The sequence below is a fragment of the Peromyscus eremicus genome, chromosome 2 (assembly GCF_949786415.1).
Source record: "Peromyscus eremicus chromosome 2, PerEre_H2_v1, whole genome shotgun sequence".
Classification (NCBI taxonomy): Eukaryota; Metazoa; Chordata; class Mammalia; order Rodentia; family Cricetidae; genus Peromyscus; species Peromyscus eremicus.
In genome coordinates, this window is record NC_081417.1 from 90,702,739 (window position 1) to 90,721,041 (window position 18,303).

Sequence of the window (18,303 nt, forward strand, 5' to 3'; positions counted from 1 at the left end):
AATATGAAAGTTAAGCCATTTTAGGATGAAAAACACACAAAGAATCTGGATACTACATATTATCATATTGTTTTGGGGATTTTTAATTACAGAGAGACATTCGATTCTAGGGGCTACCAAATTAAACCAATATGTATATTTTAAAAGCATTTTGACTTCAGATTTATCTCTAAGGATATGTTGCTTTGGAAAACAAGTTCTGGTTTTGTTTCCACAGAAGATGAAAACCTGTGGATTGCATCCAGGCTAATGTGATTTGATCATCCAATACTCCCTGAAAGGTCAATACAGCCTCACAGACTACTACAACCAAGATTTAACTATAATTCTTAATTTTTTCAGGATCCCCATAAGACTACCAACACCCTCCCAAACAGCAGGAAGTAGTATGAGAAGCTATGACCAAATCTCTAAAATATTGTTTGTGAATGTTTATTTTTATTTAAAGAAGTTGATTATAGATGCAGTCTCTTTCTAAAGAAGAAAAGGGGATAATATAGATATAATAGGATAAAAGGGTAGATTATTGTATCTACTTTTAAAGAGCAGCAACTTGTTTGAAATGTTTTACATTGCTATGGATTTTAGATTATTGATTCAAATTTAATATTAACTTTTGTTATACTGTATATATATATTTCTACTCTTGTTTAAGGTATTGTGTTTATACAACTCATATAAAATTGTAATGTATAATTAAGAAATACAGATTTAATAGTGATCTATGATCATCAAATTTATAGTCATGTTAGTTAAGTTTTTTAGGTATATATAAAGATATATGTCAATTAGAATTAGTAGGTAATCTTCAAACACTTCAAAGACCTACAGAATATGGCATTTAAAATGTTTTAAAAACTTAGACTTTTCTGGACAGTGGGACATGTCTGCTCCTGGCAGCACCAATTACTTCAAAGAGGATGATGGGCATTGAAGAAACTCATTATGGAGTTTGCTTTCCTTGTGGCAAAAGTTAGCCACTGTGCAAAAAGTGTCCTTACATCCAGTACTTGACAGGATGTTATATAGACTGGACATGCAGGACCCAAGTGACCATTAAACTGCCTAAACAGGGCGAAATGGTCCTTCAGATTCCTGCTTCACAGAAGAGACTGCCAGACACAGGGAGAAGCAACTGATGAACCTTGCCAATAAGTGAGACAATCCTTTTAATTTCCTGATTCACTAAAAAGTCTGCCTGAGACTCTAGCCCTGTAGGCTGAAGATAGATGCCCCATGGTTACAGAGGAACTTTGGATGACTGTCTAGACAGCCAGATGTCTCTGTCATTTTTAGAATTATGGAAGTTGCTTGCAATGCACTTCCTGTTTACTTAGGTAGTTTTATATCCTTCTGGGGTCTTTGATGTAGTTGAAGACTATATAGTTATAATTTTCTTTTGTTATAATAAAGGATAAATTAAATGTGAAACTTCAGACTCACAAATATAGGATAGGTGATAGAATATTTTCTTTAAATTTTCCAAATACAAATAGGCTAGATATTGTAACTGTGATTCTTATTTGATAACTGTTCTATTATATGTAATTTTACTATGTTAAAGTTAAAACCTTCCTTTTTGATTAGACAGTAAAGGGGAAGTGGTGTTGAATATCTTTCTGTATGCTGTAAATACATATTGCTCTGATCGGTTGATAAATAGAGCTGCATTGGCCTATGGCAGGGCAGGATAAGGTTAGGCAGCACAATAGAACTGAAGATGAAACAAAGAAGAGTGGATTTGGGGGAGATGCCAGCCCACCACCCAAGGAGCAACAAGATGCCCACAGATCAGTAATGCTATGGCCATATAGCAACATATAGACTAAGAGAAATGGATTGAGTTAAGTTATAAGAGCTAGCTAGCAAGAATCCTGACCCATAGGCTATACAGTTTGTAAGTAATATAAACCTCTGTGTATTTACTTGGGACCAAACAGCTGCAGGACACAGGTGAGAGAGATTCGTCCTGACCACAGTGTTGGGCAGGACCAGAGAAACTTCCAGCTACACAGACTTGAGAAAGACAAACATGTTATACACTCACAAGTGGATATTAGCTGTAAAATAAAGGATAACTATGCTTCAATACACAGAGCCAGGGAGACGAGGTAACAAGGAGAGTTTATGGGGAAATATCCAGATCTCCCTGGGAAGGGGAAATAGAAGAGATTTTTTGAATGTACTGAGGACAAATGGGGATGGGAACATGAGTGATCACGTTGGGGTAGGGAGGAAGAGAAGAGTACTGAAAGAAACTATTGGAAATAGGGGTAGGTATTTTGGGGCCAGGTAAAAACCTGGTGAAAGAGAATCTTCCAAGAATCTATACAGATGACCCCAGCTAAGACTTCTAGCCATAGCAGATACATAGCATCTTCTGTAAGCAGATTGGTGCCTAGCCAATTGTCATCAGAGAGGCTTCATCCAGCAACTAATGGAAACAGATGCAGACCCATAGCCAAAAACTAGGCAGAGTTTGGGAAAACCAGCAGAAGTTGGAGAGAAAAGAGTGTAGAAGCCAGAGGGATCAAGGATACCACAAGAAACCTCACAGAATCAATTAAACTGGGTTCATAGTGTCACACAGAGACTTAGTCAACAACCAGGGAGCCTGCATGGGACTGACTTGGCCCTCTGCATATATATTAAAGTTGTGTAGCTTGGTCCTCTTGTGGGACTCCTAACAGTAGGAACAAGGGTTGTCTCTGGCTCTTTTGCAGGCTTTTGGGACCCTACCCCTTATACTGGGTCACCTTGCCCAGTCTTAATACATGGGAGGTGCTTAGACTTGCTGTAACTGGATATGCCATGTTTTGTTGATACTCAAGTGTAGTGGGTAGCCATTCCAGCTTTGATCTGGAAGTTCCAAGCCCCATTGAGACTTTGGTAACTGTCACGCCTACAAGGTGGGGCTGAGAGAGGAACCTGAAGACCCAAGATCCAGATATACCAGCTCTCTTGGTTCCTGGGCCCTGGACACTGGAGGTAGACCAAGTAGAGTTCTCCAGAGAACACCTCTGGACTGCGCTACACCTTTCCCAGACCCGTTACCTATCCTTTCACTTGTAAGTTACCCCACAAAATAAACCTCCCTTTTAACTACATGGAGTGGCCTTAATAATTTCACCAATACTCAAGGGAGACCTGGCGTTTTTAAACAGAAATGGAGAAGGAATGGATTGGACACGGGAAGAGAGGCCTCAAATCTTGAAGCCACCCTGGTCTACAGAGCAAGTTTCAGGATAGCCAAACTTGGCAGTGAAGGAAACCAATGAAAACAGAAATCTGATGAAGATATAATTAAATGAGGGGCCATGTTCCAGCCCTAGCAATCAGCAGACCCAGGCAGCTTCAGCCACATGGTTCTGGCTTTAGAGTCAAGGATACAAGATGGGATTATGGAATCTCCCTCTGCAACTAAGGAAAGCCATTGGGAAGCTATTGTGTGAAGCTGTGAAGGTGAAACCCAGATTGCCTTGGGGACCCCAAAATGTTGGAGATGGCATAGCCATGGGAAAACAGCCAAGTAAAACTGAAAGCATCCAGCCCACTAAAAAGAAATGTGTTGCAGGCAACACAGCTAAAAGGAGTTGGTGATTTGAAGAATGCTTTGACATCAGACATGGAGATGCAACGCAGAATTTGGAGTTTGCCCAGGTGGTTTCCAATCTTGTTTTGGACTAGTATTTCCTCATTATATTCCCTTTTTTTCCATTTGGAATTCTAATATATATGCTGTGCAATTATATGTTGAAAGTATGTGATCTGATTTGAATTTTTATTTTTTAAGGGTTGTAGTTAAGAGATATCCATGAATATCAGAGACTTTACATGTACTTTTAAACACTTTTGAGACTGTGATAGCCTATGGGCACTTTTGAAGTTGGACTTAATGCATTTTGCATTATGATTTAACTCTAAGTATATGGGGGCCATGGATTAGAATGTAGTAGTTTGAAGGAAAATGGCCCCATAGTCTCATAGGGTCAGGCACTATTCAGAACTGTTGCCTTATTGGATTAGATATGGCATTATTGGAGGAAGTGTGTCACTGGGAGTGGGCTTTGAGGCCTTCAAAGCTCAAGCCAGGCCTAGTTTGTCTCAGTCTCTTCCTGCTGCCTGAGGATCAAGTTGTAGAACTCTTGACTACCTACCTCTTCAGTACCGTGTTTGACCGCATGCCACCATGCATCCTGCCATGACAATAATGGACTAAAACTCTCACCTGTAAGCCAGACCCAATTAAAGGTTTTTCTTTATAAGAGTTGTGGTGGTCATAGTATCTTTTCCCAGCAATAAAACCCTAAGACAAGAAGGGTAGGTTGTATTTGTAGGGTAGTTAGGCTTTGGAACTGAAAGACTGACGGCTAATTGTCACACTCCTGCCATTTTTGAGTCAGAAATTCACAAGCTATCTTCATAGAAGAGTTTCTTATGTGATTGAACCCCTACTTGTCCATAATGACACCATGAATAGCCATGTTCCTGGGATGTCTCCCAAATAAAACATAATCTTGTCTTAGTATCTGCTTTGGAGGAAAGCAACCTATATGAAATGTTTCACTCACATTACTTCATTTCTTCCACCAACAATTATAGTATGCATTAATAATCTCTCCTTTCTTTATCTATGTCTAGTTCTTCACAGGAGTGGGGAAAGAAGAGGACTTTACATTATAGGAACCTACTATATTGATAATTTCAATCTCTTAGCTAATTTAGATCTGATTGGAGGAATGTGATGGTACTTCCACTTTATAGATCAGGAAATTGAGACTAGAGTATTAATTATCTACATTGAGATAATGTACAATATATATGAAATAAAACTTTGTTCTTGATTTTCAAATTTTGTTCTAAATGTTCTTATTTTCAATTTAGTTTTGAAGATGAAAAGAGGGAAGAGACAATGTCCATCTCCTTGTTGTGTTACACATTTCCAAAATACTTGTAAATCTTATCATTTGACTTCAAAAGTTCAACCCCTGCTTGTGGCCTCATGGTATTACAATCAATTCACATGAATTTATTAAAAGGGTAACAGAATTTATGAAGATATAAATTGAGGAAATACTCTCATGACTACAGAACAGAGTAGACAGCAGAAGTTGTCCTGTGATGTGACCAGGAGCGAATCCACCTCACAGGCAGGAGCAGAGAGAAGGTTATGTGACCCTTCTCCAACTCCTTATGAGAGGTCATGTACAACTGCAGGAAGCACCACCTCCTTTGGACCATATAGCCCAAGGTCATGTGTGGAGCAAATATCACTACATTTCCCCATTTTGTCTAAATAAAAAGGTTCTACTCTTAATGCAAATTATATACAGTAAAAATGATTATCAGTACTATCCAGGAAAAACAAAGGGTAATAACATAAACAAAAATGGAACTACAACCAACAAGAATAACATCAAACAAGAAAGACATGCTAAATGTACAGAACATGGGTAAATGGCAAATTACTGAGATTGCTCCAATAGCTGTCCTATTTCGAAGATTCTAACTCTAGTACTAATATATTCTAATATGAGAAGATTATACCTGTAACTATCTAGTCTTCAACTCCATCAAAGACCTGAGAAGGAACATGATAATACTCAAGAAAACGGAAAATGCAAGCAGGTAATTTCTGAAATTCTTGAGGGAATAGACAGAGACAGCTAGAAGCCTGGACAGTCACCTAAAGTTTCTCAGCATTGTTGGGGCATCCAATTTGGCTATAGGCCTAGAGTATCTGACAGACCATTTTCAAAAGCAGGAATTTTGAGAGACCATCTTACCCTGTCTTGGGAGAGTTCAGTAGTCACTTTTCCTTGTGTCCTACTCATCCAGAAAGGACAGCATTCATACTGTCAGCAGTTGAGACAAGAGCAGTTCTTTGCCCAGTAGGGCATTTTGTGTCAAGAAGAAGATAAACTTTCAAATGGAAATGTCTTAGAAGCCCAACATTCTCTCAGGATCAGATTGGTGGTGCCAGGAGCAATCATGTCTTATGTCAACAGAATTCTAAGTTATTTAAATGTGATATTCTCTAGGTCCATGAAGTGTTTGAAGATTACTTGTCCATCTGACATATGTTGCTGTAAATCTGGAGAACCTAACATAACTATAGAAATGATGATTATGGGTGACTATAGTTCTGTAAGTCTTATCTATCTAAATAACCTAAGGACTAAGGCTTCACATTAGCAAGATAAAGCCTGTAAAGCAGATATACCAAATAAGGACAATGACCTCAAAGTTGTGACAATACACAAAATAGCTTAAACAAAGGTAGAAATGTATAGTACAATATACAATATGACAATCATCCTACATATATATCAATATACAAAATATCCTAAACAAAGGTAGAACATGCGTACAGTGTGACAAATATAATATTGCATTTGTATCAATATACAAAATATTTCAAACAGGAGTAGGAATGTGTGTACAATACATCAAATACAGTTTTGCATTTGTATCAATACACAAATTATCTTAAATAGGAATATAAGAATATTTGTATCAATATACAAGAATCCATATCAGTGTAAATTATCTAAAGCTGATATTTTACTGAATTAGTTTACTAGTAAATACAATAATCTACCTTAATATCAGATATCTATCCATTCTTCTTTTTCTTTTCTAAAAGAGAATACTGAGTACAAACTTTATTGTTCCACCCCCAAACCTACAACCATCCATCCATAACCCTGAGAAAAATGAGACATTTGGAGAAGGGACATCATTTTTTTATAATTACTTCCTGCTATTTAGGGGGCATTTGTATCTCTGTGGGATCATGTAAGGAAGCTTAGATAGTTAGGTCTCAATAAGGCTAGCCATAGAGTCTGCAGCCAGTCTCAGTAATGGATAAGATTGTCTGAGATTCTGTCTAGAAGTACAGTATGATGGATCATCAAATCTTAGAACTGTCCTGAAGAGTTTTCAGTCCAAACCTGATCATTGAGTAGTGTTCTTAGGTACCATGGCATTTTTCTGGACTGAGCAGAGTCATTGTTGTGGGGCCCCATCTTCCTTCTGGAGACTTCAGAGATTGCTATTAGGAAGACTTCCAGAGGTGCTGACCTGACCTTTAATGGTGTAAGTATTCTTTTGCATTCTGCATTAGCATTGTTAAACACCAAGGACTCAGTTAATACTTGTCTTAGTTCTTTGTCAGACACTGACTATTTTATAGCTGTGGTCAGCCTTTGTAAAAAATCAGTAAAAGGTTCTTGTGGACCCTGGAAAATATTTGTGTATAGCTCAGTTGATTTTCCTGGTTCTGGAATTTTTTCCCAAGCATTTAAAGCTGCTGTACAGATAGGGATATTGTATGCTTATCATAAGTGGCTTGTACATTTCTATCAGTGAAATGTCCCTCAACAAGAATTTGATCTTGGGAGATCTCAAAACCTCTGCTCTTACCCTGTTGTTCTAGGACCCTCACTTCCTCTCTCAGCCAGCTTTTCCATTGTAACTGCTGGCTATATTCTAGAACATCTGAGATTAACTGATTCCAATCATCTGGTCTGATTCCATTTGTGAAAGACCACGTAATTAACATCTGTTTTACATATGCTGAGCGTATACCATAAGTGACCTCTGCTTCCTTAATGGTTTTTAAATCTCTTTAAAACCAGTTTTTCAATGCTATGTGAATTATTATGCTAAATGCTAAAATGGTGTATATTGTATAAATCCCAGGAAGGTCATATATGTCCTGTAAAAAATCATTCATTATACAAGCAAAAAGTTTTTAAATTCTTGTGATGTAATATTTTCTCTCATAAGAATAGGTTGCAACATATATTCTACATATGGCTCAGGATGTCTGCCATCTGCTGGCCTCTCAGGGAAGATGATAAGGATAAGCCATTGTGTAAGCGTTGTCTGGAGATGTTATGACTTGTATGGTCTTTCCCTTCTGCCTATTAGGTTTCTTGTCATCTTTACTGAGAGATTCTTCCAGAGCTTGCAACCAAGCACCTAGGGTTGCTTGCAGTGACTGAACCTCCTCTGTTGTAAGGGATTTCAGAGATTTCATGGAATCATGCAACCTTTTATGTTCTTCTGAAACACATGATTCCTTATCTCTTAGTTTATCAGTTAATGATAATCTTTCTTCCTTATAAAGTATCTGAATAGTGGCAACATTACTCTGGAGAGTTATCATTTTATCCATTAAGTATTCATATTTGTTATCAATAGAATCAAATCTGGTTGTACATTTATTATTAATGGACTGAAATTCTTGTGGTAAGTTAGCAGATTCCAAATAAAGGATCCTTTTATTTAAGTCTCTATTACTACCTTGTAAATCCTTGGTAGTAGATTCCAGAGAAAGAATCTTTTTATTTAAGTCTTCATTGGTACCTTGTAAAGCCTATATCAGTCTCAATAATGACTCATCTTTGTTATTATTATTAAACTGTTTATTTATTTTTTTATTTTATTATTTACTATTTATTATTTATTATTTTATTTATTTATTTTTATTTATTAATCAGTTTTAAGGTATAAAATTATCAAATACTTTCACCTTGGCTGAAATCTTTGATTGCTGCTGTTTCTATTCTTGCAAATTTTTTTTTTTTTTGTGTGTGTGTGTGTGTATGTGTATGCAGTATCATTGCTTGGCCAGTAGGTGTCACAGGTGTAGCACCAAAACAGGTCTGGTACAAGCTGACTCAGGTCCCTGAATGGCTCCTGTGAGTTAAGCACTTTCCCAGGCAAACCCTGAGCACTAGGTAGGGTTGCTGGGACCACAACAGATTGTATACAACAATAAGGCAATACACTAATGTACTGGAAGCACTCAGACACAATCACACACCTGGCAGGAGCCACCTGTCTGGTTGGTGCTATAGGGCTGGTGATGGCGGTAGCTGGTGGGGGTGCAGCACCAGGACTGGACTCAGCCAGAGTGGTGGAAGCTAGTGGGTGGATATACATGCTCTCAAGGGTGCCATCCCAGGGCATCCTGGAATTGGCAGCTGCTACAATGAACAATTTTAAAAGCAAAGGAATAGTCTGCTGGTAATCCCTAAACAGTGATCCAACCCAGCCACTAAACGTACAGAACTAGAAAGGCCCCTAGTGTGGGCACCTTTCTCTGGTACTCTATCCACTGAAGAATGCATGTGCTTCTGGCAGTGGTTACAAGAGCTGCTGCCTTGTGGGTCACCTGGCCAGAGAGTGATTGACTCACATGCCACATGAGCTACCTGGTCTACAGGCTCCCCACAGGGTTGCTGTATGAAGCTGGTCACCTGAGCAGGGGTCAAGACCTTCCTGGGGAGCTCTGCAGGGCAGAGAAACTCACCAGCAGTCACCTGTGTATGTTAGAGTTTGGTCAAACAAGTAGCACCAGTAGGGATGCCAGGGGCTCAGATCCACATGGTTCGGACTGAGTGGCTCTGGGGTGCTAGCATGGCTGACCTGCAGCAAGCACATAAGCCTTTGAGTCAACCTGCCACTGTGGCCACAGAGGCTGAAGGCAGAAACTACAGGGAGTGTGGGGTCTTTTTGTCACATGGGCGCCACTTATTACGATCAATCCACGTGAGTCTACTAAATGAGTAACAGAATTTATTAAGATATAAATTGAGGGAATACACTAATTATTACAGAACAGAGTAGACAGCAGAAGTTGTCCTCTGATCTGACTGGGAGCTAATCCACCTCATAGGCAGGAGCAGGGAGAAGGGCATGTAACCCTCCTCCAACTCCTTATAAGAGGTCATGTAAAATAGCAGAAAGCACTGCCTCCCTTGGTCCATACAGCTCAAGGTCATGGGTGGAGCAAATACCACTATAACATAGTCCTATGTTACCTAATTCATGCTGAGCTATTGGAGCTCATCTTGTGCCATTTACTCCATGATTCACTCTTTTCAGTCAATTTGACTATCTCAGTGTTATGTGAATACTTTTTTTTCTTTCCACCACACTGTCTCCATCCTTGCTGTTTCCTCTGCCAGGACAACTTTTTCTTTTTATAATTCCATTATCACTGAAAATGAGACTTCTTCAGAGGAAAGTCCCTGACCATCTTAGTTAAGGTGCCTATCTGTTTTTTGTTCCCAGATCACCTCTTTGCCCCAGATATTTCCTATGGGTTTTCTCTTTCCTTCTTTCATTCCCTCCCTCCCTCTCTCCCTCCCTCCCCACTTTCCTGCTTCCTTCCTTTCTTGTTAGTATGTTCAGTGTGCTTATTTGTATCTTGCTTTTTGTATAAATCTAAGGACATAAAAATGATAGATGGAAAGGGCCTTGTTGGCTTCATTTATTAGTGTTAGTTTAGGACTTGCAATACCAGGTTTTATAAAATAGGTGTGTACAAAGTGAAATTTACCAGTGCAGAAGGAAAATTCTAGGCCTGCATCTAATAAGAACTCAAAATATATTATTTATACCACTAAGATTTATTTACTAAACTCACTGTAATAATCAGAATTAATATGACTATAAAGCAAATGAATCTCACTGACATTTTGGAATCTGTGTGAACGCATTAATACCAATCAGTTTAAGTGTGTGTTCACAGCATGTCATTCAGATGAGAAATGGTAGAAAGGGAAAAGGTAGACAGCTTCTTAACCTGTTTTTTATGGCACATTTAACTTCATTCCAGTAAGCTAGATTCTGGGCTTAATTAAAGATTATTTGGAGTATAGAGGAATATGAAGAAAATCTTAACGGTTACTTGCATTTTAGACTCCACTAAAAAAAAATCTAAAATAAAGAAGTCATAGTTAAAGAGGCTTTCAGTTTAATTCCTCAGAAATCTCAGGGGTTTTGTCCTTCTTATTACCTTGATTTTGAAATTGATAGTTTTGCTAAGTGATTTTTTTTAAGAAATAGGATGTACTATCACAGAAACCTTCTAATATATATATATATATTACATTCACATATGCATATATATTATATATGTTTAAAATTAGCCTATAAAGGGATGACAATATCCACCCAGTCAACTAACAAATAAATCAAGATACCTCCTTGGAAATATTAGCCAAATGGGTTCCCATATACCTCCAAACATTACAGGCTACTAGAATTGTTTTTGGTTACCCTCTAGGACTTGAAGATAATACTATTGCTGAAGCCATCACCTGTTTGAATCAGAATGTGGAGATATCAAGGTAGTACTGACCTGGAAACTTTATCCCTGCAGGTTATCTTTAATAGTGATGTAAGAGTTTAGGCCCTGCTTCTATAGGTAATCATCAATCTTACTCAACAGTGAATTTTATAAACTGCAGTGACTGGACTGACAAGGTATGCCCAGTGGTATGATAGTGGCACAGATGTTATGGTAGTAACCAACTACTTTCTGATCTGATCTAAGATTCACCCTTATCTAGTATGGGTAAAGGGTCAAGAATATGTGATTATGCAGGTCATGCACACTAAGGGAGAACTTACTACTACTATTCTGTTAAATGGATATAGTATTAAACTGATTACTAATGATTTATTGTTATATCCATGGATTAATGCATCTTTCAACCCTTATGAGAGAAACTTCTTTGGAAGTATATGTGATTAATACAGAGAATCACAACTAACTTTTGTGCAAAGACCAAGAAACTATGACATGCTGGAAGAGGAGAGCAGAAAGATTGTAAGAACAAGAAATGGTAGATGAGTATAACAAATTGTTTCATAGACAGAATAGAAAAGTTGACCATAGAACTCATAATAGTTTGTGATAGAAAGCAGAAAAGCTTTAAAACCTCAAGCCAGACAAAATTCCAGTATAGAAGGAAAATGTAGTTGGAAGTTTTCCTGTGTCACAGCTGGCCAGCAGTTGGGACAAATCTTTCCCACTCATGTCCCCAAGTAAACACACAGAGCCTTATATTATTTATAACTGATTGGCCATTAGCTCAGGCTTATTATTGATTAGCTCTTACACTTAAATTAACCCATAATTCTTATCTGTGTTTAGCATGTGGCTTGGTACCTTTTTCCAGTTCTGCATTGTCTTCTTGCTTTCCCTGTATCTGGCTGATGACTTCTGACTCTGCTCTTCCTCTTTCCACCATTCCTTTAGTCTGCTTGCCCTGCCTATACTTCCTGCCTGGCTACTGGCCAATCAGTGTTTTATTAAACCAGTGTACAAAAGCGTTATCCCACAACATTTCCCCTTTCTTGTCTAAACAAAAAGGAAGGTTTTGACTTTAACATAGTAAAATTATATCAAGTAAGAATTACAGTTACAATAGGACAAGGTGAATGTGAAGTTGCATCCTTAGCTGAGAAGCTATTGTTAATTGATAAATACAGGAAAGGAGGAATCAGTTTTCTTAAAGGACAGACAATTAGCATGGCAAAAATGCTCCAGTGAATGACCCCATATCCAAGAGTATATGGCAACACAAATTTGGCTCAATAAATTAAAAATTAATAAAAGGACAAAAAAATTGGAGGGGGGAATGAGTGAAAAATTTGGGAGGAATTGGGAAAGAGATGACTATGATTGGAGCATATTGTATGAAATTATCAAAGAATTAATGAAATGTTTTAATTTTGTTGATATGATAAATCTAGAAACTCATTTATTACTTTATATTTTCCAAGTTAATGAGTGTAGATTGTAAAAACAATCTCTTTAAATGTTCTGAATTTCTTAGTATTTATTGTAATATTTCCCTGTTCATTTCTGAATCTGATAATTTTAGTCATCTTTTTCTTTCTTTTGGTTAGTCTGGCTGTCCTGGGATTTCTATTGTTGTGAAGAGACACCATGAACACATCAGCTCTTATAGAGGAAAACATTTAATTGTGGTGGCTCACTTACAGTTCAGAGGTTCAGTCAATTATTGTCATGGGTGGTGGTGGGGAAATAAGTCGGCATGCAGGGTTACATGGTGCTGGAGCTAAGAGTCCTTACATCTTGATCCAAAGGCAACAGGAAGTTAACTGTGACACTGGGAGCAGCCCCATCATAGGAGACATCAAAGCCTACCCCCACAGTGACACACTTCCTCCAACAAGGCCACACCTAATAGTGCCACTCTTTTTGTGGGCCATTTTCTTTCAAGCCACCACATTCCACTCTCTGGACCCCAAAGGCTTGGAGCCATATCATAATGCAAAAATGTATTCAGTCCTACTTCAAAAGTTCCCATAGTCTATAACAGTCTTAAACTTATTTAAAATCTAAAGTTCAAAGTCTCTTCTGAGATTCATGCAATCTCTTAACTATAATTCCCTGTAAAATTAAAATGAAAAAGCAGATCACATACTTCTAAAAAATAATGGCACAGGATATACATTACCATTTCAAAACATAGGGAAAGGATCATAGTGAAAAAATACTGGACCAAACCAAGACTGAAAACCAACTGAGCAAACTCCAAACTCTACATCTTCATGTCTGATGTCAAAGTGCTCTTTGGCTCTCCAACTCCTTTCAGTTTTGTTGACTGCAACACACTTATTTCTCTTGAGCTGGTTCCAATCCCTGCTGGCAGCTTTCCTTGACATGTATCCCATGACTCTGGCATCTCTAACATCTTAGACTCTCCAAGGCAATCCAGGTTCCACTTTCAGAGCTTCCCACAGTGGCCTTTCTAGGCCTCCATTCAGGGACACACCTGACATATGCCTGGCCTCAATGGACTACCTTAGTTGTAGAGGAAGGTTCCATAATGCCTTTCTTCTACCCTTGATCTAAAGCCAGAACCATGTGGTCAAAGCTTCCAAGATCTGCTGCTTGCTTGGGCTGAAACATGGCTCCCTTATTCAATTATGTTTTTACCAGCTTTCTGTTTTTGATGATTTCCTTCACTGCCTAAACTTGGCTGCCCTGAAACTGGATCTGTAGATCAGGCTGGCCTTGGCCTCAGAGATCTTTAATCTATGTCTTCACCAGCTTTCTGTTTTTGATAGTTACCTTCATGGCTGAAGCATGGTACTTGCTCTGCAAACCAGGCTGGCCTCAAACGCAGAGATTCACAAGCCTCTGCCTCTGGAGTACTGGGATTAAAGGCATTTAAGACCACACCCAGCTCTAAACTTTTCTTTAATTCCTTTTTACAGTTTGGAAACTGAGCTTGATGGGATCTTGCCATAAGGTCACCAACCCCTTTATTCCATTTGTATTTTTTTCTTTATTAAGAAATTTTTTATTCAATTTATATACCAACCACAGATCCCTCTCTCATCCTTCCTCCCAGTCCACCCCAGGCTCCCCCTTGCCCTGCACTCCCCATCCCCTCCTCTGAAAAAGTAAGGCCTCCCATGGGGAGTCAGTAAAGCCTGGTATATTCAGTTGAAGCTGATTGGAGCACCCCTTCCCCTACCCCTGCCTGCATCAAGGCTGTGCAATGTGTCGCACCATAAGAAATGGGCTCCAAAAAGCCAGCTGACACACTAGTGATAGATCCTGATCCCACTGCCAGAGGCCCTTAAACAGATCCAGCTACACAATTGTCTCGCTCATGAAGAGGGCCTAGTCCAGTCCCATGCATGCTCCACAGCTGTTGGTCTAAAGTTCATGAGTTCCCACTAGCTTGGTTCTGTTGTCTCTGTAGATTTCCCTATCATGATCTTGATGCCCCTTGCTCATAGTATCTCTCTTCCTTTTCTTTGACTGGACTCCCGGAGCTTGGTCTGATGCTTGGCTGTGGATCTCTGCATTTGCTTCCATCAGTTACTGAATGAAGGCTCTATGATGACAGGGTATTCACCAATCTGATCACCAGGGCAAGCCAGCTCAGGCACCCTCTCCACTATTGCTAGAAGTCTAAGTTGTATTGGTGAAATTATTAAGGCCTCTCCACGTAGTTAAAAGGGAGGTTTATTTAGTGGTGTAACTTACAAATGAAGGGATAGGTAGGTTGCAGGGTCTAGGAAAGGCTTGGCGCAGTCCGGCGGTGTTCTCTGGAGAACTCTGCGCATCCAGATCTCGGGTCTTCAGGGTCTTCTCTTGGCCCCGCCTTGTAGGCATGACAGTTACCAAAGCCTCAATGGGGGTTGGAACTTCCAGATCAAGGTTGGAATGGCTACCCACTACAAAGTTGGGCTCATCCTTGTGGATTCCTGGGAACTTCTCTAGCACTAGATTTCTCCCTATCCCCATGATATCTCCCTCTTCCAAGATATTTCTTTTATGGCTCTCCTACTTAGTCCCCACTCCAGCTCAACCATCCCATTCCCTTATGTTCTCTTCCCCCATCCCCTAGACTCTATTGCCCTGCCTCATTCCCAGTTTACTCAGGAGATCTCATCTATTTCCCTTTCACAGGGTGATCCATGCATCCCTCTGAGGGTCCTCCTTATTAGCTAGCTTCTCTGGAGCTGAGGGTTGTAATCTGGCTATCCTTTGCTTTATATCTAGTATCCATGTATGAGTGAGTATATACCATGTTTGTCTTTCTGAGTCTGGGTTACCTCACTTAGGATGATATTTTCTAGTTCTATTCATTTGCCTGCAGATTTCATGATGTGATTATTTTTTACTGCTGAGTAGTACTCCATTGTGTATATGTACCACATTTTCTCTGGTCGAGGCCATCTAGGTTGTTTCCAGGTTCCGGCTGTTATGAATAATGCTGATATGAACATAGTTGAGCAAGTGTCCTTGTTGTTTGATTGAGCATTCCTTGGGTATATGCCCAAGAGGGGTATCATTGGATCTTGAGGTAGATTGATTCCCAGTTTTCTGAGAAACTACCATACTAATTTCCAAAGTGGCTGTACATGTTTGTACTCCTACCAACAGTGGAAGAGTGTTCCCCTTGTTTCAGATCTTCTCCAACATAAGCTGCCATCAGTGTTTTTGATCTTAACCATTCTGATAGGTGTAAGATGGTATCTCAGAGTTGATTTGATTTGCATTTCTTTGATGACTAAGGGTGTTGAGCAATTACTTAAATGTCTTTCTGCCAATTGAGATTCTTTGGTTGAGAATTCTCTATTTAGCTCTATAATTTTAATGGGACTGTTCGGTATTTTGATGTTTAGTTTCTTGAGTTCTTTATATATTTTGGAGATCAGCCCTCTGTCAGGTGTGGGGTTGGTGAAGATCTTTCCCCATTCTGTAGGTTGTTTTGTGTTATTTATCATGTCTTTTGCCTTACCGACACTTCTCATTTTCAGGAGGTCCTATTTATTAATTGTCTGTGTTACTGGTGTTATATTTAGGCAGTGGTCTCCTATGCCAATGTGGTCAAGGCTACTTTCTACTTTCTCTTCCATCAGGTTCAATGTAACTGGATTTAGGTTGAGGTCTTTGATCTACTTGGACTTGAGTTTTGTGCATGGTGATAGATGTGGATCTGTTTGCAATCTTCTACATGTTGACATCTAGTTATGCTAACACTATTTGTTGGAGATGCTCTCTTTTTTCCATTGTACAATTTTGGCTTCTTTGTCAAAAATCAGGTGTTCATAGGTGTGTAGATTAATGTCAGGGTCTTCAATTCAATTCCATTGGTCCACTTGTTGGTTTTTATGCCAATACCAAACTATTTTTTATTACTATAGCTCTATAGTAGAGCTTGAAGTCAGGAATGGTGATGCCTCCAGAAGTTGCTCTATTGTGCAAAATTGTAGCTGAAATGTTTTTCTGTGTCCCACCCGGTCTGCAGCTGCTCAGACTCAAGTGAACACATACAGGCTTATATTAATTAAAACTGCTCAATAATTAGCTCAGACTAACTACTGACTAGCTCTTACACTTAAACTTAGCTCATTTCTGTTAATCTATATGTCACCACGTGTTCCATGGCTTTACCTGTGTGCCAGTATATGCTGCTCCCTGGATGGTGGGCTGGCATCTCCTGACTCAGCTTTCCTCTTCCCAGAATTCTCCTTGTCTGTTTATCCCACCTATACTTCCTGCCTGGCTACTGGCCAATCAACTTTTTATTTATCAACCATTCAGAGCAACGCATTCACAGCATACAGAGCACTATCATTCATCACAGGATTGTTTTAGCTATCCTGGGTTATTAGTTTTTCCATATGAAGTTGAGTATTGTGCTTTCAAGGTCTGTTAAGAAATTTGTTGGGATTTTGATGGGAATTGTATCGAATCTGCAGATTGCTTTTGGTAAGATTGCCAGTTTTACTATGTTAATCCTACATATCCATTAGCATGGGAGATCTTTCCATTTTCTGATATCTTCTTCAATTACCTTCTTCGGAGACTTAAAGTTCTTGTCCTACAGGTCTTTCATTTGCTCAGTTAGAGTTACCCCAAGGAATTTTATATTATTTGTGGCTATTGTAAGTGGTGGTGTTTCTCTGACTTCTCTCTCAGCCTATTTATTATTTGTATATAGGAGAGCTATCAATTTTTTTGAGTTAATCTTGCATCCTGATACATTACTGAAGGTGTTTATCAGCTATATGAGTTCCTTGGTAGACATTTTGGCCTCACTTATGTATACTATTATATCATCTGCAAATGGCAATGGTTTGACTTCTTCCTTTTCAGTTTGTATCTCCTTGATCTCCTTTTGTTGTTTTATTGCTCTAGCTAGAACTTTGAGTACTATATTAAATAGATATGCAGAGAGTGGGCATCCTTTTCTTGTTCCTGATTTTAATGGAATTGGTTTGTTTCTCTCCATTTAATTTGATGTTGGCTGTTGGCTTGTTGTAAATTGCCTTTATTATGTTTAGATATGTTCCTTGCATTTCTGATTTCTTCAAGACATTTATCATGATGAGGTGTGGGATTTTGTCAAAGGCTTTTTCAGCATCTAATGAGATAATCCTGTGTTTTTTTTTTCTTTCAGTTTGTTTATAGGGTGTATTACATTGACAGATTTTCTTATGCTGAGCCACCCATGCATCTCTGGGATAAAACCTACTTGACTTATAAAGGCAGACCCATTAGAATAACACCCGACTTCTCAATGCAGACTCTGAAAGCCAGAAGGTCCTGGACAAACATTATGCAGACACTGAGAGACCACAAATGCCAGTCCAGACTACTATACCCAGCAAAATTTTCAATCACCATAGAAGGAGTACACAAAATATTCCAAGTCAAAACCAGATTTAAACAATACCTATCCACAAATCCAGTCCTACAGTAAGCACTAGAAGGAAAAATTCAACCTAAAGAAGTTAGATGCACCCATAAAAACACAGGCAATATGTAATCCCATAGCAGCAAATCCAAAAGAAGGGAAACACACACATACTGCTACCAAAAAATAACAGGAATTAACTATTACTGATCAATGATATGGCCTTTTTCCTTTGCAGTTCTTAATATTCTGTATGTTAATGGTTTGGTTATTATTGTGGCAAGGGGACTTTTTTTGGGGGGGTCTA